Raw genomic sequence first — 22,158 nt, forward strand, 5'->3', positions numbered from 1 at the left:
AGAGCCAGCACTTTAGGATGGAACTGCTTTCTGGCAGCCTGTTTCTCCTACTCAATGTAACTGAATGTGTCACAGTGGGACCTGGATTTTTCTATTGAGTGCTGTTGTCATATCTACCAGGCAGCTGTTAGCCGGTTTGTGTTAGGGAGCTGTTATCTGGTTACTTTCCCATTGTTCTGCTGATGGGCCGCTGGGGGGGGGTGATATCACTCCAACTTGCAGTAAAGAGTGACTGGAGTTAATCAGAGCGCAAGTCACATGACTGGGGGCAGCTGGGAAACTGACAATATGTCTAGCCTATGTCAGATTTCAAAATTGAGTATAAAAAAAATCTGTTTGCTCTTTTGAGAAACGGATTTCAGTGCAGAATTCTGCTGGAGAAGCACTATTAACTGATGTGTTTTGAAAAAAAAAAATGACAGTATCCCTTTAATTACTGTGATGTTGCAGTAATATGGAGTTTGTGTTTTTCTCTTTCTAGGCTCATACTACAGGCCATGATAAATCAACTCAAGCAGAAAGTGATGCTCAGAATTATGTAACAAACTCTGAAAATTACCATACATTCTGTTGTCTCCTATGACCTTGGTTGCAAAATTAAGGAACCTTCATTTTTCTCCTGTCAGTCTTCAATAAGGAAATCTTAACTAATAAGCGACAAACAGTGCAGCACTATGTGTGCATCTTTCCACATTGGCATTGCACAAACATTTCCCCAAATTGTACTGGTTGAAAAATCCTTAAAGTTTTTATACATTATTTTGAATGTAGTTATTCTCCAAGGATGGTTGGAGGTATACGGCAGGTGCCAACTGTATTACAAAATGTATTTTCATTTTCTTGTAGAGGATTGGAAAAGTAGTTCCGGTTCATATCAGACAGGACAGTGTTCCATCAATATGCCTCATAATGCTTGTTTCTTTTTCAGGTGTAAAGCACAAGAAATACTATTTTTGGTAGTCATGGTCTCTTTGGGTAAAACCATGATGTTTTATATCTACTGCCTAAATCGTTTTAAATGCACCTTGCTCTAATGATAGGGGAATATCATGTATATGTATGCATGTATCTCATAACCTGTTTGCTCACAAGCGTAAAAAACGTAAGTGCCAGAAAATGCTTGTTAATGGGTTTTGAGGACTTCCTAGACTTGGATGCTCGAGACTGCAAATCCAGTCAAGGGATTCCATTCATATCTCCTCAGGAACTGACTGTGCATACCACTGGGTGAAAGACGAGTAGTGATTATCATTGTTCAGTAACCCGAGTCTTAACCAGTGAACTGCACAATCTTTCTACAGGTGGTTGAATTAAGTGCCATTTTCTGTTTATTTTATATTCTCATAATTGTATGTATTATAGTACAGTTTTTATGAACGAGCTGTTGTTTCATTGTCATTGTCATTTTTTTTATATTTTAATTCATATTTATTATAATAGTAAAATGTGATCCAGTCAGTTTTGGTAAGACTTTTTAATAAACATGACTTGTTTATGATTTTCATTGACTACTTCCACTTAGATGCTGCAATATTTCCCCTCTAAAATAACATGATTGTGCTTTCTTCTTTTTGAGTCTGCCATCCTTGCCTTTTATATTTTATAATTAATCATATTTTTCTCATGGATTGTAGTTACATCAATCAATATGCCAAACAATAAAGTCATTACAAAGGAAAAGTGAATTCTAAATATGTTTCCGGAAGCTATAGTGAATCAATGTAATGGATGTAGCACATAGCATTAGGGACCTTTATCCATGCTAATTTAAAGTATTTTACTAGGAAGATAAAGTACAAAGAGGTCCGCTCACTTTAAAAAGTATTTAGAACTTGATCTCAGGGCATTAACATTGACCTGTTTTATCAATAACCAATTATTAAGGATGCACAGAATCCACTATTTTGAATTTGGCCGAACCACCTAATCCTTTCACGAAAGATTCACCAAATACCGAACTGAATCCAAATCCTAATTTGCATATGCAAGTTAGGGGTGGGAAGGGGAAACATTTTTTACTTCCTTGTTTTGTGACCAAAAAGTCTCAATGTCCCTCCCTGCCCCTAATTTGCATATTCCAATTCGGGTTCAGCCTGGCAGAAGGATTCGGCCGAATCCTGCTGAAAAAGACAGAATCCCGAAATTAATCCTGGATTCGGTGCATACTTACCAATTCTTTTTTAACTTTTTTGGGTGGAGGCCCAAAAGCTTTGCTCATTAGATCTAACTAGATCTGTATTACAAAAGCTGGCATGTCCCAAAAGAATTTAGATTTTGTTTAGCTTACGTTAATATTACATTTGATTGGAAAGTCATAGGCTAATAAGTAGGGATGGGTGAATTGTTTCACCGTCGAAACAACGCCCATAGATTTGTTTAGCGTCGTGTGTGAAAAACAAAATGACGCGCATCAAAAAAAAATTTGCTGCGTCTCAACAAAATTTTGCCCCCCCATAGACTTTAAAGTCAGACTTTGCTGTTGTGTATTGTGCCACATTTCAATGCCACTCTCACATATCTTTTTTGTATTCAAGATTCTGCTGTTAGAAGACACCTCTTTTTTTTTTTTTTTTTTTTTTTTTAAGCAAAGTGACCAATATTTTTATAAATTGAATCATGGCCTTTTAATACTGTAAGAGGTGGAATAAATATGTGGATGAACTTTGATGTTAAAACTTGAATTGTGTATTACACAGTTCTTTCTATTTGCTATCTGTGTCACCCCACCCTGTGGTTGTTTCTGTGGCATATGGACAGATGGCAATAGTCATGGACGGCCTTGCTTTAACTTTAACCGTGCTTACAGGTCTAATGGGCAAATATATTCTGTCCTGTTAATATAAGGGTGCTGCCTGAATGAAAAGAGAGTGATTTTGGAATTATAAAGCTAAATGGGAGAGTGAAGGAGGCAAGTGTACACAGAGGTGGGAAACTGATTATGAAGTAATTGAGGGGGGGGGGAAAGGGACAACAGAATGCGGAATGGCCCGAGACCCACAACTTCCGCCTCTAGTCGGTGTTTCATGCCTGGGTTTACTGTCCCTTTCATGACATCAGAGCGGGGATGATCTATAAATAAGGAGGTGCATCAGGTTAGGGTCCGGTGCGGGTGTTGAAGGGGCAGGTTAAGGTCAGGTGCAGGTCGACTTTTTGCCGAACCCGCACATTACTATAACAGACTATACTAGGCCTGGAATCTAAAATGCTCAGTTAAAGGGGTAGTTCAACTTTAGGTTAAGTTTTAGCATGTTATAGAATGCCAAATTCTAAGCAACTTTTCAATTTGTCTTCATAATTTATTTTTTATAGTTTTTGAATTATTTGCCGCCTTCTGATTCTCAGCAGCTTTCAAATGGGAAAACAAATGCTCTGTAAGGCTACAAATGTATCGTTATTGCTACTTTTTATTGCAAGTCTTTCTATTCAGTCCCTATCTTATTCATATTTCAGTCTCTTATTCAAATCAATGCATGGTTGCTAGGGTCATTTGGACCCATGCAACCGGATTGCTGAAATTGCAAACTGGAGAGCTGCTGAATAAAAAGCTAAATAACTCAAATACCACAAATAAAAAAAAAAACTCTCTCCCTACATCATACTAAAAGTTAACTCAAAGGTGAACAACACCTTTAATGAAGGTGCCTTTTCAGCTGTAAAAAGAGACTGACAGATGGATCAGTTAGTGGCCAATATAGTGGCCTGCTTGCCATGCTGACAGCTGTGATGTACTGGCACATTCAATGCAGCATGAATTAAAATGCATAATTGTGTTTGCTTTGTGTAGTTCGCTCCATAAGACTGCACCTTACTATTAGGTTTTCTTTTATAATGCTTTATAAAGTCGAAAGTATTCTAATGCGAATCTAATTCTAATTTCTCTTTTTCAAATCCTTCATATAATTGCCCTCTTTCAATTAAATGTAAAATGTATCGTACAGATACATCTGGCTTGTGAGTTATGGGCCCAGTTGCAAGCACGTGGGATTCTCAGGAGAAGATATTATAAGCGATGTCTGCTGACATAAGGTATCTGTGTAAATTAAGGGTTTTTTTTGAGGAGCAGATGACAATACTCATTTCATCTGTTATGGGAAATGGTTTTTTTCTTGTGCTGCCAATGCAAATGCACAGTACGATTTTCTTTTTCTTGTTAATAAACAAGTTAAATATTATGGACTGCATTACTGTGACCATGCTATGATCTCAACTATATTTCAAAAGAATACTTTTTAATTCCTTACTGTTGGAATGTATGTTAAAATGGGTTCTTAATGGACCTTCTAGTCCTAGCTGCAGATTACCATTTGTGTTTAACTTTCAGTGTGCTAAGATCCCCTAAAAGCAATTGGTTTTTGGAATTACTGGCATCCAGAAGGTTGTCAGATTCAGGTAAATACATGTATCAATTCTCCAGCATAAAAGTTACACCCAAATTCGCCTATGCAATTTATTTTATTTGTACTTTTTTGTTTTGACGGTTTGTGCTTCCTTGCAAATATTAATCTGTTCAAATAATTTTTACCAAAGCATCATGTTTTTGAATGTAGCCATCTATTTATCTTGAACTCATGGTTGTTAATCGAATGTTACCTGTTGCTTGTTATGTCTATTAAAATATATTGGTTTCACATGTTGCAATTTTTGTTTGGTTAATACATTAAAGAAAACTGCTTGCACTTTTCAAGGGAAAACAAAAAAGGAAGTCAAATAAAAGTCCAAATAGAAAACAGATTGTAATGCTCTTATTCAGGTTTTAATTCAAAATCTGAGTTGATAAAAGTAGACTGAATTTTTTTTTTATATCCGTATTCTAAATGACTACAAACTACCTTTGTCTACACTTTTTCTCCACATTAGAAGCTACACAGTATATTGTAGAGAAGAGAAAAGGTCAGTGGTATCAACATAGAGTCCCATGACTTACCAATTCTAATATAGTGAATAATGTTCCCCCTATTGTAAGATATAAGGATATTATAAGTCACAAGGAGTGCCATGACCCATACAAAAGCATAAGGCTGAAGGATATAATACACAGGATATTTATTGCTCTTGTGTATTAAAACCCAACCAATGAATATACCGTACATTATATTCTTAGAAATGGTGCTTAGTGATACTATTAGCTATACTATTAGCTATTATTGGAGCTTAGTGATGTAATTTCTGTCAAAACACTGAAACTAGTGTAATATAATAAATAATGCACCCCCTATTGTAAAATAGGAGGATATTACAAGTCATCAGCTGTATAAAAACACACAGCCTTCAGGCTTGCGATATTAGATGTTCATGGAGCTCCTCAGTGACACTAATATTTCTATATTTTACAAACGGGCTGCATTATTCACTAAATCTAAAGTATGGGCATTTGCCAATGTACCACACTAAATTATATCCTAATTAAAATTGTGCTCTGCCATCAGAATGCGCCATTTATTGCATAAAATGACAGGCACACAGAGCTGCCCACTTCCTATCTCCTAGCACTGCACCTTAGATTCCTGTTCTTTCTCCGCTTCTTTTTTCTCTCCCACCACCTGATACCAGAACTGACACCAGTGGTATTTTCAAATGCCTAAAGGTACTGTTCAAATTCCTCTCTTCAGCTGCATTTCTGCAAACCCTTGAACTCATTAAAAGGGTGTTCACCTTTAAGTTAACTTTTAGTATGTTAAAGAATAACTAATTCTAAGCAACTTTTCAATTTTTTTTCCAGGTTTCAACTGGAGATCACTGATCCCATCTAAAAATATTATGGCTACAATTTTGTTGTTCTAGTTGGGCCCTCTCCTATTCATACCCTAGTCTCTTATTAAAATCAATGCATGGTTTCTAGGATAATTTGGGCCTCAGAAACCAGATTGCTAAATCTGCAAACTGGAAAGTTGCTAAATAACTCAAAAAACACAAATAATTAAAACCCAAATTGCAAATTGTCTTACAATATCACTCTCTACATCATACTAAAAGTTAACGCAAAGGTGAACAACCCTTTAACTAATTCTGGTCTCTTTATTTATTTAAGCTGCACAGTAAATGTGTGTCACATCTCTAAATTATCCCAATTGATCTTAGTCACTGCCTGGACCATGTCCTCAGTTGTTACTAACTGGAGGTACGAAAGGATGCATGGAGTTGCACCTAATTTAGTTGCCTGTAAGTGACTGTGAATAGCTGGCCTTTGGATCCATTTAATACACAACCTATTCAAATTTATAAGTCAAAGTTCTGTGACCTCTATAAAAGCACTCAGTTTACGGCCTTTTATATGGTCGCAAAACTCTCCAGTAACTTCTAATAGCGCTGTAACTTACAGTAGGGTGGTGCATTATCCTTTACTCCATCATGCAGGCTTAACTCACACATATTCCTGTATATTTATTTCATCTGCATAAATATAACAGACTCCATTGGTGTCAAAGTAGTAATGAATCATAAATTTGATCTGAGTACTCTGTTCTTATACCTTCCTTATAACTTAAGCGATCATTTTTTAAAGCAATCATCCCTGATGAGGATAGTTTTAGATTTATAAATATCTCTCAAAAACATCTCTTCAAAACTAACCCAATAAAAGAGATAAGGTCTAACCAGTGACCTATAAAGTAGTAGTACCTCGTCATACCCTGCTTAAAGGAAAACTATACTCCCCGAACAATGTAGGTCTCTATAAAAAGATATTGCATAAAACAGCTCATGTTTAAAACCCTGCTTCATATTAATAAACCATTTTCATTATAATATACTTTTTTAGTAGTATGTTCCACTGGGTAATAATAAATCGAAAATTGGCATTTTAAAAAATAAGGGCCGTCCCCTGGGATCGTAGGATTCATGGTGCGCACAAACAATAATACATGTTAGGTCACATGAGCCAAAAAAAAAGTTCTGCTCTTTGCTTCCACACTTCTTTCTGTTACAGTTAGAGTTGTATTTCTCAAGGTGTCTCATGAAAACATTAATGCTTTACTTTTTTTCAACCTTGTTAATAATCCACTGAATAGTGATGTGCCGGTTGGGTAAAACCCACACCCGAACCTAACCCCCCCCCTCCCTTCACCCTCCCGAGCCCGACTTAAGCACTGTGTATCTTGACAGCGCTATATAAATAAATGATGATGACTTCCAGTTCCATTTATAGACTAGCCCCGCCGTTGTCACAAAAGGGGTGGGGCGATCAGGCGTGCGTCTATAAAAAGGGAAGCCAGAAGCCCCCAGACCGGCAGTGCAAGGTGGCAGGCGAGGAGAGCAGTAAATTTAGCACATTGTGGTGTATGCAAAGGCAAAAAATGCTTTAATATACAGTTATGGAATCCAGGAACCCATTATCCAGAAGGTTACAAATTGCGGAAAGGCCGTCTCCCATAGACTCCATTTTATTCAAATAACCCAAATTTTTTAAAAATGATTTCCCTTTTCTCTGTAATAATAAAACAGTACCTTTTACTTGATCCAAAATAAGATACAATTTATCCTAATTGGAAGGAAAGCCAGCCTAGTGGGTATATTTTATGTTTTCATGATTTTCTAGTAGACTTAAAGTGGACCTGTCACCCAGACACAAAAATCTGTATAATAAAAGTCATTTTCAAATTAAACATGAAATCCAATTCCTATTTTTTATTAAAGCATTCATAGCTGTTGTAAACTCATTTAAAAATCTCAGTTGTCAATCAAATATTGTCTGCCCCTCCTCTATGCCATGGGCATAGAGGTGGGGCAGACAATTACTTTCACTTTCCATTCAGCACTTCCTAGATGTCACTGCTCTCCCCACATTCCCCCAGTTCTCTTTACCATTTAATTGTGTAACCAGGGCATAGGAATGGACATCAGGTCCCCCATTCTGGTGCACAAACAAGATTCTGAGATGATACAAGACTTGCCTTAAAAACAGTGTCCACAAAATGGCTGCTGCCTGCTTGTTATAATTATGAATTCCCAGACTGAAGGGAACAAGATTCAAATAATTTATACAGTGTAATTAAAGTTCATTTTGCTTGACTAATGTAATAAAATAGGATTTTGAATAATTTTTTTGGGTGACAGGTCCCCTTTAAGCTATGAAGATCCGAATTACAGAAAGATCCGTTATCTGGAAATCCCCTGGTCCCTAGAATTTTGGATAACAGGTTTCATACTTATACTTAAAACATACATACAACAATATATCTGTATTACAAATAATAGCATGTACATCCCACCAGTGTGCAAATTAGCAAATATATTAAAGCAGAAACATGCAAAGGTGAGAAACCCCAACTTTTCGGCTAAACTCCTTTTTCAAGGGATGTCCAGAATGCTTGGGACCTGGCGGTTTTCCAGGTAAGGGGTTTTCCCTTAATTTGGATCTCCATACCTTAAGTCTGCTAAAAAATTACTTAACCTGATGGGATTGTTTTGCCTCCAGTAAGGATTAATTATATCTTAGTTTGGATCAACTACAAGGTTCTGTTTTATTATTACAGAGAAAAGGGAATTCTGTATATATATTGTAATTATTTGATTAAAATGGAGTCTGTGGGAGATAGCCTTCCCCTAATTCGGAGCTTTCTAGATAATGGGTTTTCCGGATAGAACTTGTGTGTAAGGACTTACCCTGGTGAGCTAGTGGGGGTGCGACGGGACGCCCGCTGCATCTTCCTTCCAGCACGCCGATGCGCACTCTGTGAAAAAGAAAGCCATGCCACTCACTTCCAGGTTTTGAAGCAGCGTCGTGTGACATCATCGCACTTAGGCTGACTGTTTACGACCCGGCTTTGACTATGTTGCTTGTTTCCCGTTCTACAACACCATGTTCAGTTCCTTAGCTTGCTCAGAGATCTCTTCTTGGTTCTCCCACAATAAGACCTGGCGGCATCTGAGTAGCGGAAAGCCAAAGCACTCAGGTTCTAAGGGTGACCTGATATTTATCATTAATCATTCATCTGCTTGATACTCATATATAAACTCATTTTGATGTTGAGTTTTTCCCTTTGATGATATAAGTACTGTAAACCTAGAAAGGCAGGAAGAGATGCTTCTTCGTCATGCAGGGTTGATTTTGCTAGATTAACCAAAAGGCCTCTGTTTATTCTAATATTATTTATCCATAGGGCTCAGAGCTTCACCTGCTTTCAAATATGGCATTATTAAGTATATCATGTTATTAAAGCATGCTGGTGAAGCATTTCTGTGTATTAAGTTTATTTGATTTACTTTACCGAGCGACAGCAAACGCCTACACAAATCTGACAAAAGGCATTTCTTTACTTAGGAGCTGATTTATGGCACAGCTCAGATATTGCAGAGTAAGAGCCCTGCAACTCATTTAATGATCAAGGTAAATTTGTAATCCGGCTATCTTTCAAGCAAATACATTGCCATTTAAGAATTCAAAAATATTTTTTTAACATTGTGGAAGTCTAGTGTGACTTGGTAAATTGGGAAGACTATGATGGCAACTGTAGCTGGATTTTTTTTTTTTTTTGTCATCAATGCAAACAGTAATGATTAACAACAGCAACCCAGTGCTAAGTCATTTAGATGTGAATACCCTGTCAGTAGGAGGTTGGCTTTCTTCCTACAATAAGCAAGGTTCAGAAAGATTGTGGTGTCCATTAGTTAGCTTATTCCTAACTCCTTTAAAGAGAATAATATACATAGCAGAGAAGTTTCCACTTAGCCAACATCCTGAAAAAATGTTATGTTTAATCCTAAAATCAACAGTTCCTAGAATCTAAAAACACTTTGGTTCCCAGAAAAACATGTGAGTAATTGTATTATAAAAAGGAAATAGAAGAACGTATTGAGAAGGAAATAGATAAGTGGGGGGACATGCAATCCTTGGGTTTGTAAGTGCTGATTCCTCACATATCAATGAAGTCTCTGCACACCAGAAATAAGCTAATAATGATGTGTTTTAAGGGATTCTGTTTATCATAATAATGAGAGACTTTTAGTTCTTTATGCTGCAGGTCTAATATCCCCTACATCTGCAATGGTGTATATTTTACCTTCCTGTGTTGGTCTTTCCAGGGGGTAAAGCCAAGGTCAAATGTTCTAATATTAGACAAACATCACCACAAAAATATCTGGGACTTATGGATAGGGTTGGTTAGGGCAAGCATCCACACCAGGTTGAGGAATGCGGAAGGGTTCAGCCAAATCTTTCTTCCACCTCTGTGGTCCCTGGCATATTTGGAAAAATGTATAATTCTAAATAAATTCAATTGGTAATTGGTTAACAATTGGATGCTGGCATGTTTGCTAGTACGCTCATTAAATACAATGTTATGTCAGATCTTAGAATTTTACCGATTGTAGAGGGATTTATGTCTGGGTCTGATGTTTTACACTAGATAATTCCTTGATAAACACATTTACTTCTACTTTTATGCCGGTTTTCATTTAAAAAAAAAAATTTTCCCCTTCCCTAAAAAAATCAGTCCCCTATGTTAGGTAATTGAGTTCAGGTGAATATCAAAACTGTGTGTCTTTCTGTTTGGTCCATATCTATGGGACACTAAACACAACAGTATATAGCTGTCCCACTGTACTCCTTAGTTCCTACTGCACCTTTATACACAAATTATTGATGCAAGATAATATACCAGTGAACATGCTGATTACTACAACAACTTCAGTCATATAACTTTTATCTTACATACAGAGATTATTCTGTCATTTGGGCTTTGTTATATTGCACTGGAACCAAAGGACATACTTGCTCAGTGCTAGGAAAACTGCTTAAAGCTTTTCCACTCCAGTTGCAGGAACAAAGAAAAAGATAGATGTGTACAAATCAAGAAGGATTCTAGCTGGGAGATTATGTAGATTATGTATTTTAATACAGTCCCTAGAAGCTGGGCAAAACACTACATCACAAGAACTCCCTGGCCTCTCCATTTTTTTTTTGCTCAGTGCTTAGTCTGGTAGGGATCATCACTCTTCCAAATGAAAAGGTATAAACGTGGAAACCAGTACATCATAGCAAGTGCAAGACGAAGTACCCCTGCATGGTTATTGCATCATATAAGTATGTCGAGAGCGGGCTGAAGGAACAGTTTTATAAAGTAATATTTCTTTAAGAATAAATTCCTGATATTGATAACCTTGATTATATAGTTAAATATGTTACATTATTCTGGGATTTTGCATGTATGGTATCCCAAAGCCCAGAACAGACACTATGGGGCATATTTATCAAGGGTCTACATTAAAAAGACTTCGAACTTCGAATTCAAAAAGACCAACCGAATAGAGGTCGAAGGTTTTTGGGGGTCGAAGTGGTCCATATTCAGCCTACTTCAAATCGTACGATCAAATGAATAGCGCCTTCGATCTACTTCGTTTCGAAGTTTTTCCCCCAAAAAACTTTGATCTCTCAAACTCCACCAATTGCCTCCATATAGGTTGTAGAAGGTCCCCCATAGGCTTAAACAGCACTTCGGCAGCTTATAGGTGGCGAATGGTCGAAGTTTTAAAGAGACAGTACATGATAAATTTTGAAGGTTTCGAATCGAAGTTGGACTATTCGATGTTGAAGTACCCAAAAATTACTTCAAAATTCGAAGTTTTTTACTTAAAAAATTCACTTCGACCTTTGATAAATCTGCCCCTAAGGTTCTGGTCACAGCTCACGGTTCTGCCTATGACAGCTGCCTTTCAAATCGGGAGGAGACCTTTGCTACTCGAATACCGCCAGGACTTAAAGTAAAAGATTCAAGGCGAGCGTTCTGGGCAGGAAAGGGAACCAGAATGTGTGACAGGAGTAACTGGGTTAGAGCAAAGCTTAGTTGAGTTTAAGCACTGCGTAACCTGTCGGCGCTATATAAATAAATAAATGATAATCAAGAAAAAATTCCGGGGTCAATAACCAGTCAGACAGTGCAGTACAGAATCAAAATCCAGAATAAAAGTCAGTAAACAGGCAATGGTCGCTTCAGGCAGCAGACAGGAATGGTCAAGGACAGGCAAGGGTCTAGGAACAGTAAATCAAACCAGAATTGCACCCAGAAACAAAATCTAACAATAGACTTAAGTTGGGCAAGGAAAAAATGGACAAGGCACCTTTAGATATTTGAATTTCATACCAAGACAATGATATTATATGATGCGCGCCAAATAAAATGATGCGTGTGTATGGACGCATACGTCAAAACAAAGAGAACACTCCCGACTAGGAAGAAGAACACGGGTGTCCCCACTAGACCACCAGGTATCGATACAGACTTGTAGCCCAACAATATGTGGATGAGCAGTGTAGTGGAGCTGTGTTTAATGTTCCTTTAAGCCTCATTGGCCTTGAACTGCTAAAATGCTTTTATTTTTACTTAATTTTTCCTTCACTTAAGAAGACACCAAACAGGATTGTTTATTACCAGGCAAGTAATACCCTGCCAAAATCATGTCATCAACTTTTTTTACAATATGAATTATAAACTTTAGTAGCTGTTCTCTGAAATTTGCTTAGATGATATGTCAGTTCTCTTTTGGTCATGAATTAATGACGGTGGGTTGTTTGCAAAAACAGAACTGGGTTGTGAATGTGTTGCTTATTATTAGACTTATATTGCTCCCACCAATCCTGTGAATTAAGCAGAAAGTTAGGACTCTGCCGCACAAAAGTTTGTTTTGTTATTGAAAATGCGATGCTGATCAGTGCTTGGTCTGAGAATGTTGCCTTGTTCAGATTCTAGGAATGCACCGAATCCAGGATTGGTTTCAGGATTCGGCCTTTTTCAGCAGGATTTGGATTCGGCCAAATCCTTCTGCCCGGCCAAACCAAATTCTAATTTGCATATGCAAATGCATGTCACAAAACAAGGAAGCAACATTTTTTCCCCTTCCCACCCCTAATTTTCATATGCTAATTAGAATTTGGTTCGGTATTCGGCCAATCTTTCACAAAGGATTCGGGGGTTCGGCCGAATCCAAAATAGTGGATTCGGTGCATCCCTATCAGATTCATTAATGTGTGCAATGTACTGTATGTCATGCGAGTGGGGGTAATATCTGCAGTCACCAGATGTCGACATTTAATTGTTGATTAAACAAGTGTGTTGGTTTAGCAAAGGGCATATATATATTAGAAAGGATGACTATTCTGTGTCCATAAAATAACAGAACTGGAAAACTGAACTCTTCCGAGTGGCTGCTGCAGACAAGTTTTGGAATAATAGGAGTTTAGCGCCAGTAAATTCCAGTTTGTCCATTTTGCTGAACTTTGTAATAAACTTAAGTTTGTCCACATTGTAGGCAACATATTAATATAGTATAGGGCAGATTTATCAAAATGTGAAATGAGAGCAAACCACCACCAATTCCACCACTCTCTATTTATTCCTATGGGATTAGGATTGAGGCGTATTTATCAATTGAGTTCACCATTTGATAAATATGCTTCTGAAAATAGGAATGAATAACAAAGTGAGTGAGTTTTTCTGTGGTTAACTCTAATTTCCTAATCTGCCCTAATCTGCCAAAGTACTTTACAGGTTGACAGATCTACAACTGAACTATAGCTGATTGTAACAAAAAAAATGTAGAGACAATAAATCAAAAGAATATAGGCATACATTGTATATACAGTACATCATTCATTGTATATGTGCTTTATATTCTTCTTTTACATTTCAGCTTTCTGTAAAGTTGAGACTGTCTTCCATTTTCAACTCTTTTGGTGTACTGTACTTCAAAGATATACTTTTATAAATCAGTTCACTGTGTAAGTTGTTTCTATTTACAGTTCTTTGCTTATGCGGGGGATGTGAAGAAGTTAACCATCCCTACTGTAAGGAAGTGTAACCTATGCTTTAGAAGACAGAGGTTTTACTTTTTGGCCCAATGTTAGTATAGGAAGTTTCCGTTAGCTCGCCTCGCGAGGCAACTTCAGGCGACTTTGGAAAACGAAGCGTCACGTGTGCATTGCCGCAGGTGATTTTCATTTTAGCTGGCGGAGGGCAGGGGGAAGGATTTCGGGGAGATTGTCACCATGAAAAAGAGTAGATTTGTCACTGGGGTGACTAATCTCCCAGAATCTGCTTGTGTGGCCAGACCTTAGAGGGGAGTACATGTTTCTGTCTCTTTATACTCCACCTGGTGCTGGTGATTTGCTGCAGAGCCTATGGTAAAAGGCCTCAGTAAGAAGATTAAGCCCTAAAGTAACTCAAGCCTTATCGAATGTGGGGTAAGGGACCCCATGAATGAGTATAGTGGCATGTAGCAACATTTGCAATAAATTTGTATTTTTTGTTTTTCACCTAACAATCCCTGTGAGTGCGTTTTTTTGTTGTTCGGTTTATGGTAAAAAAAATTGTGTATACTCAATAACATTGTCTCTTGCTCCACAATGTAACTGTAAGTGAGTCCTCAGATTTTAGCCTTCTCCCTGATACAGCTGACCTTTATCCAGAGCCATGTAGCCTACATTTTTTCTTCCATTTACCTTTATTCCTTAATCGTTCTAGAATATCTCACTACTCAGGCACAGATTGTAAGCATTCCTTACCACTATGATCACTTTTTGTTTTGCTTTTTCATATGCAGGTTTAGCCATGCAAGACGCACACACCTCTGCACGTAAGCTGCCTCTTGAAATGTTTAAAAGAAATCCAATTAAAATATACATTCATTTTAGTGCTAGTGTAATTGCAGAATTTTTACTGACTTTATTCATAAATGTTATAAACTCCCAGATTAGGTTTACATGTGTTTGATTTATTTTAACGATTACGTAATGGTATAAATATATTTTTAAGATACTCCGAATTAAAACAAAATTAATCTTTTTTGAAAATAAAAAGTGGACTAACGGTTTTATCACATGAACCCCATTACTGTTAGGTTTATAATTCTTTTTGCAGTTTTTACCTTTCATCCTTTTAGAGTGAAATATTATATTCTATCTGATTGAGCAGTGTTTTCACTTCACTTTTCAATATTAGGGTTACAGGATGTTGTTATTCCATCATGACAAAAGGAACCACACCCTTAAAATTTTGTATCACATCCTTTTCGAAAGAATAACTGAGATCAAGCACTTCCTATAGCCATGAATGAATTTTTTTTTTTTTTTGCATCTTTCTACTGACATTTTTGACCATTATCCTTTTGTAAATGTCTCTCCCAGATTGAAGGATACCGTTTATCAACTGCAGTCTTCAGATCTATCCAGAAGTGTTCAATGGGATTTATATGTAATAAAAACATGTGTGGCGGGGTCGCCCACTGCATGGTCCAGCTCCGGCGCCATCTTGCTCCTCTAAGGGCGCGCGCGCCTCCGTGTTGACGCCAGCGTATGAATAGGGTGAAAGGGCTTCCAGAGTTTGCCCGTGATAGAACTTGGTTTCTAGTGGTTCCTGAGCCTTGTGCATCTGATCCTGAATCTGTTTGTCCTGATTATCCAGTTTCGACTCCTGCCTGTTTCCTGACTATTCTGCATTCTGTATCCTGACCCTTGCCTGCCTGCAACAACTCTTCCAGCTTAACCCCTTGATTGACAACCCGGTTTTGACCCTTGCCTGCCTGACGATTCTGATATCCACCTGCCTCGACCTAGCCTGTTTGGCCATCCTTCTGCCTAATCCTTTTGTACCGTGACTTTTGGCCCAAAAGACTCTGTTAACAGCCAGGCCCGTTTGCCAGCCAGAACATCTTGCCTTGTACCCCTCGTTAAGTCCAGGTGGCACCCAAGTAAGCTGAGGGCTCCTCCTGGAGCCCAAAGGTGGACACACTACTGGTGAAGCTGAACCGACACCAGGGTACTTGGCACTTGTTCTGTTATTGGTTGCCGGCCGTGACATTATATCTGGGCTTATTGTTGGCCACTTCAGAACAGTCCAGCATTTTGTCTGTAACCTCTCCTGGGTGCTTTTTGCAATGTGCTTCTGGTCATTGTCCTGCGCAAAGACCCATCTTGGATCCAGCTTTCTCACAATTATTTTAATATTGCTCTCCAAAATTCATTGGTAATCTCCTAATTTCATGATTCCATGAACAGACTGAATGCACTCTTGAGTCTACAGGGCACCAAATCTACCCCAAAATATCAAACAACCTGCTCCATGTGTAATTGTAAGGATGGTGTTCTTTTTGTTAAGATTTATTTTTTTTCCTGACAACAGAAAATTGAAAAAAGCTCAAAAATCTTTAAAAATGTAATTTTATCTGCCCAGGACATACTCCCAGGAGGATTTTGGCTTGTTCCTGTATATATTCTGTGTCTGCAGTGGGGTCTTCCTACAGGGGTGTAACTTCAGGGGCCTGGCCAGTTTTGTTCCCTTTTTAGGTTACTCGTAACCCCCCTAGCACAGGATTGAGGTAATTACCGAGGAAACAGACTATTACACCACTCCTACCATTTAGTACCTTTTCACTCGTTGGTGACATAAGTTTAAACTCAGAAGGTCAGCATTCATCTGTCTGGCTTGATTGGGATTCTTTAACCAATCCCTTTCTGCAATTTTTTGATCAATATTTCTCTTGTGTCTGCATCCAGGGAGAATGGCTACAGTGTTATGGGCCTCACATTTCTTCAAACATTGCATGAGGAACATTAAAGTTAATGCCAGACGTGGCTGTTTCCCCACATGAGTTTACAGTATATGCAAGAGGAGAAACAGCTTATCTGTTCCTTTGCCCTTCTGCACTGACAGGCATTGCATTGGCCTGGGTTCAGACACACACACGGCAAATTTCTTCCCAAAATGGTGTGAGTATGAGTTTTTGAGCTGAAATTTGCTCTGTGTGACTGCACCCAGGACAACACAGTGTCTGTCAGTGAAAAAAGAAGACTTGTCGCCTTCAGATTGTCTATGGTTTCCTTACAGTTTTTTTGTCTCACCACCTAAAACTTTCAGTCTCACCTCCTCAGACAGTTCTTTTCTTCTTTTACTTTTCTCCATGTTCAGTGGGGTGCGCACAGATAATTCAAATTGGTTAAATAAGCACTTCATATATTGCAGGTACCTGCACCTCATCACAACACCCTCTTGCAATCCAAATATTTCTTGCTACATCTAAAAGGCGCTGCCAATTTTGTCCTGTATATTTTAGGATAAAATGTAGTCGTTGTTTCTGACTTTTACGGGTTGTTCCACTGCAAACAAAAGAAGAACATGAGTGAATTCCATAGCATGCTATTTTCAACAATTTTCTGGCAGAACGAATGCATTATATTAAAAAAGCACAATGGTGCCAGTAGTTTGGGATGGATTGTAGGTCTGTCATGCACAGATCGTCTTTCTATAATTCTAGGCTAATGCTTACAAAATCTAGACCTTTACCTGCCAAAGCAGAAAGTGTTCTCTGATCCTAGACTAGCCTATAATCTCAACTATATACACCCCTACAAACAAGCAGGTTCAGTGGTTTGATCCTAATGTCTAATGAAAGAATAAAAGGTCTATATACCAACACACAAGGGCCTATTTATAAAGCTGTGGGGGGAAAATGGTGATTATATACACCACTTCTCTGAGTTCCAGGCATATTTATAAAGCCTCCAAAATTTGTAAATAGATCAGCGCCTATGGCAACAGAGAAAAGAAAAACAGAAAACTAAAATAGTGCAGTATGTGTGGATATTTGGACGGCACCCGGTGTTTAAAAATCTCTTTATAAGGTGTGCTTCCCCTTTAAATCTTCTACTGCTGTTTAAAGCATTCACAAAAAAGATCCCTTTATATCCAAGTAGTTGTATCCACCATGTGGCTAAAATGCCTACTTACAAGCCTTAATTAAGGTATATAGCCCGTAGTATTAGCAGATCCTTCCTCTACTCTTAGCTCAGTTCCACGAATCCCAATATAGAAAGATATAAATCCAAAATAGTATAACACCATTTATTAAAAATATATACTTTAAAAACAAGTTTGCACTTACATTTGTTTTGAAGTAAAATCACATATCAGAATCTTTGTTGCACAGACTATTACAGCTGCTATGGAGGGGCCCTGCCGGAGTATGTAACTCCCCCACAGCTTTCCCTGTGAGTCTGATGTGATGTCATTTCCTGCCTTATGCGTTTCGCCAATCAGCTCGCGAAATGCATAAGGCAGAAAGTGACATCACATCAGACTTGGATATAAAGGGATCTTTCTTGTGCATGCTTTCAACAGCAGTGGAAGATTTAAAGTGGAAGCACACCTTATAAAGAGATTTTTAAACACCGGGTGTGTTCTGTTTTTCTTTTCTCTGTTGCCATAGGCGCTGATCTATTTACAAGTTTTGGAGATTTTTTTGGATACAGCTGAGAGACTGTGAAGATCTGCAGGAGAAAGTTAAAAGACTAAAACGTTTTTTCCTTGTCATTTTATGATTTTATATTTATAAAGCCGTGTAGGCTACTGCAGTGTAAAATTCTGTCATAAAGTGGAAGTCGCCTTTATAAACAGCGCAACCTGTTCTTTTTAATTGATGATTTCAGGGATTGTGTTGGATGGAATAAATTGTACATAAAAACAATACACAGCTTTATAAATCTGCAATTTATTTTACTATATTTCTTAAACTGTTGTCTAGAGTTAAACATTTCACACAGCTTGCTAAATAAACTATACACTATTTATCTGACATATTCTCTAAATGATTTGGTGATTGTTTTGTGCAGTATAGTTAGACATTAATACCAACACATTTGGCACTTTGCTGATGGACCAACGTGTATGGTCGAATTTAAACACATCAGTAAAATTACTTGGTTATTTTGACTATGCACTGTTTTTTTTTCAGGACAATTGAATTGAAAAACACTAAATTTGCCACCTACATTTCTTAAAGAGGACCTGTCACCTAAACATAAAAAGCTGCATAATGAAAGTCCTTTGCAAATGAAATATGGAGCACACATTATTTTTTTCATATCTGTTATAAAGGTGTTTAAATATCTGACCTGTCAATCAAATATTATCTGCCCGCCTCTATGCCTGAGGCATAGAGGTGGGGCAATCAATTACTTTCACTTTCCATTTAGCACTTTCTACATGTCACTGGACTCCTCAAATTTCTAATTCCCTCCTCAGGCTCTATAATTGTGTAGGGCACTGCGCATGAGCATTAGGTCCCCCATTCTGGTGCATACACAAAAGTCTCCGCAAAATGGCTCCTGCCTGCTTGTCGTGATTGTATAGTGTAAGTAATGTTTATTTAGCTCAACTAACATGAAAGAAAATTATTTGGAACTATTTCTTAAGGTGTCAGATCCCCTTTAAGATTCCTTATACGTATAGTAAAAGGCAAAAATAATCTGGCTAGTAAGAGGACATAAACCATATATACTGTAGGTTAATTTTCTCAAACAATCTTATTTATTTTACTAATATAAATAAGACACATCATAGTTAAATATAGCCATATTTCTTAACCAGATATTGCTAGGGACCAAAGGATATCTGTAAGGTACCAGCTGTTGCAGTAGCAATTGCCTGTGCACAGGTACAGGGGTGCTCAGGATACTGTCATGGGAAAACATGTTTTTTTAAAATGCATCAGTTAATAGTGCTGCTCCAGCAGAATTCTGCACTTAAATCCATTTTTCAAAACAGTAAACAGATTTTTTTATATTCAATTTTGAAATCTAACAGCGGGGCTAGACATTTCGTCAATTTCCCAGCTGCCCCTGGTCACGTGACTTATGCTCTGATAAACTTTGATCACTCTTTACTGCTGTACTGCAAGTTGGAGTGATATCACCCCCCTCCCCCCCCCACCCAGCAGCCTAACAAAAGAACAATGGGTAACCAGATAGCAGCTCCCTAACACAAGATAACAGCTGCCTCGTAGATCTAAGAACAGCACTCAATAGTAAAAGCCAAGTCTCACTGAGACTGATTCAGTTTCATTAAGTAGGAGAAACAGCAGCCTGCCAGAAAGTAGTTCCATCCTAAAGTGCAGGCACAAGTCACATGACTGGGGCTGGGAACTGACAATATGTCTAGCCCCATGTCAGATTTCAAAATTGAATATAAAAAAATCTGTTTGCTCTTTTGAGAAATGGATTTCAGTGCAGAATTCTGCTGGAGCAGCACTATTAACTGATGCGTTTTGAAAAAAACATGTTTTCCCATGACAGTATCACTTTAATGTGCATTCTTGGCGCTTGTTGCCATTGCACACGACTTTTCGCACTCACAAGCGTCTATTCATGCGTTTCTGCTCCGGTCTGTCGCAGTCACCCTACGTTGATGCACAACGTCAACACGTTGCGCCCTTACGTTTGGCGCCAAACTTGTCCCCTTAAAGTGATGTCACAGGAGACGAATGGCGCTTGGTAATTTCCCTTGCTGTTGGTTATCTAAACAGCTTGAACTGATTTCTTGATATTTGACCTAGCTTGTTTACGGATTCTTCTTTGACTTCAGCCTGCCTACAAACCCTTGCCTGCTTCCGACTACGTTTAACTTCAACCTGCCTACCGACCTTTGCCTGACCCCGACTACGCTTGACTTCAGCCTGCCAACCGACTTCTGCCTGACCCCGACTACATTTGATTTCAGCCTGCCAAGCGACCTTTGCCTGACCCTGACTATGCTTGACTTCAGCCTGCCAACCGACTTCTGCCAACTATGCCAATCTCAGCCTGTCTTCTGACTACAGTTTGTTTACGTACTGTTCTCTGTTAGCTATCCTTCTTCTAATCTACAGTCGACAATCAGTCCGGGACTCTTCATTTATTAGACCCCGCAAGTCCTGACAATATCATCAGATTTAGGGAACTGATGTTGCTGCAGATATGACTGGCAATATCCCTCGCTGCCTTTTAATGGCTAGAAAGGGAATTGCTTTGGCAATTCTAGGCAACAAACTGTTAAGAAGGTCCCTGGAATAACCAGAGTTATAGCTCACAGATTGCTTCTCGGTCTGTTGCTGAGAGATTCACACTCCACCAAAAACCGTGACTGAAATGCTGCTTTTCACAACAGGCACAGTTTCAAGTGGAACGTAAAACCCTCTGAAGATATGTAGCTCATTTGTTCAGTGGCTACTGCACTGCAGCTGTCCCCTAAGGAATAAATTGAAGTGCAAATATGTTGAAAAGATAAATGCATATACACTTCATTTTGCACTATTAAATGAACACATTTATGGGATCCACATAGAGTAAGTATTGCACTTTATATATACAAGTATATGTAACATACTTAAGCCATATGGATGTGTTAATAAATATTTAAGGGGCACCTATCATAGTAAAATGGTTTTCTCCATGAAAATAAATAAAGCCTGATTAATCAGAGTAAAATGCAGGCCCTTCAAATAGGTCTCTCACACATAGTAATGGAGAAATTAAAATTAATATATCATTTTGACTGGAGAAGTACGTACATAACCTACTTACGTGTTAAAATACCCAAAACCCTTAGCCAAGTATACAAACTAAATTATCTCTCCCTGCTAAATGATACCAAAGCCAACTGTAACAAATGGCAAAAGCAAGAAATTTGCTGGATAGGAAGGATTGCAACTGCCAAGATGACAATACTACCACGCATTCTATATTTATTTAGAACACTACAAATACAGATACCTCAGACCTTTCTTAAAGTCCTCCAGAAAACAATTCACTACACAGTGTCCCTGGTTATAGAAAATGGGTAGAAATGGAAATGTACTATTTAGCAGGCCACACTAAAGCAGATATATTATGGATACCCCTCAAAGCTAGGCCACCTCTGCCAAGAAAACTTCCAACAACTGAACTACTGCTGGGACAAAAGCCACAAACAACATAACTTCGGACAGTTCCCTTCAACCCTACTGAAGGCACTCTACCTACTGATCCTGAACATTAATCTAGACAAGCTAATTAATAAGGGCATAAATTCATTGGGAGACCTCTACTTTGCCAACTCGTGGAGACACTTTAATGATCTCCAAAGGAAATACCAAATATCGGACAATGCAAGATACCCTCACAGATAACTCATTTGCTACAAAAGCATCTTCAGAACTATAAAAACATTGGGAGATCTACACAAATGGAATTCCTATGTAGGGAAAGCAAATATGGGAAGGGGGTGCTATCAGACTGCTATAAATTACTTATGCTGAAGGACCCAGAGCTTAAAGGGATACTGTCATGGGAAAAAAAACTGAAATCCATTTTTCAAAAGAGCAAACAGATTTTTTTATATTCAATTTTGAAATCTGACATGGGGCTAGACATATTGTCAA

Source organism: Xenopus laevis, chromosome 5L, assembly GCF_017654675.1.
Source record: "Xenopus laevis strain J_2021 chromosome 5L, Xenopus_laevis_v10.1, whole genome shotgun sequence".
In the NCBI taxonomy this organism is placed as follows: domain Eukaryota; kingdom Metazoa; phylum Chordata; class Amphibia; order Anura; family Pipidae; genus Xenopus; species Xenopus laevis.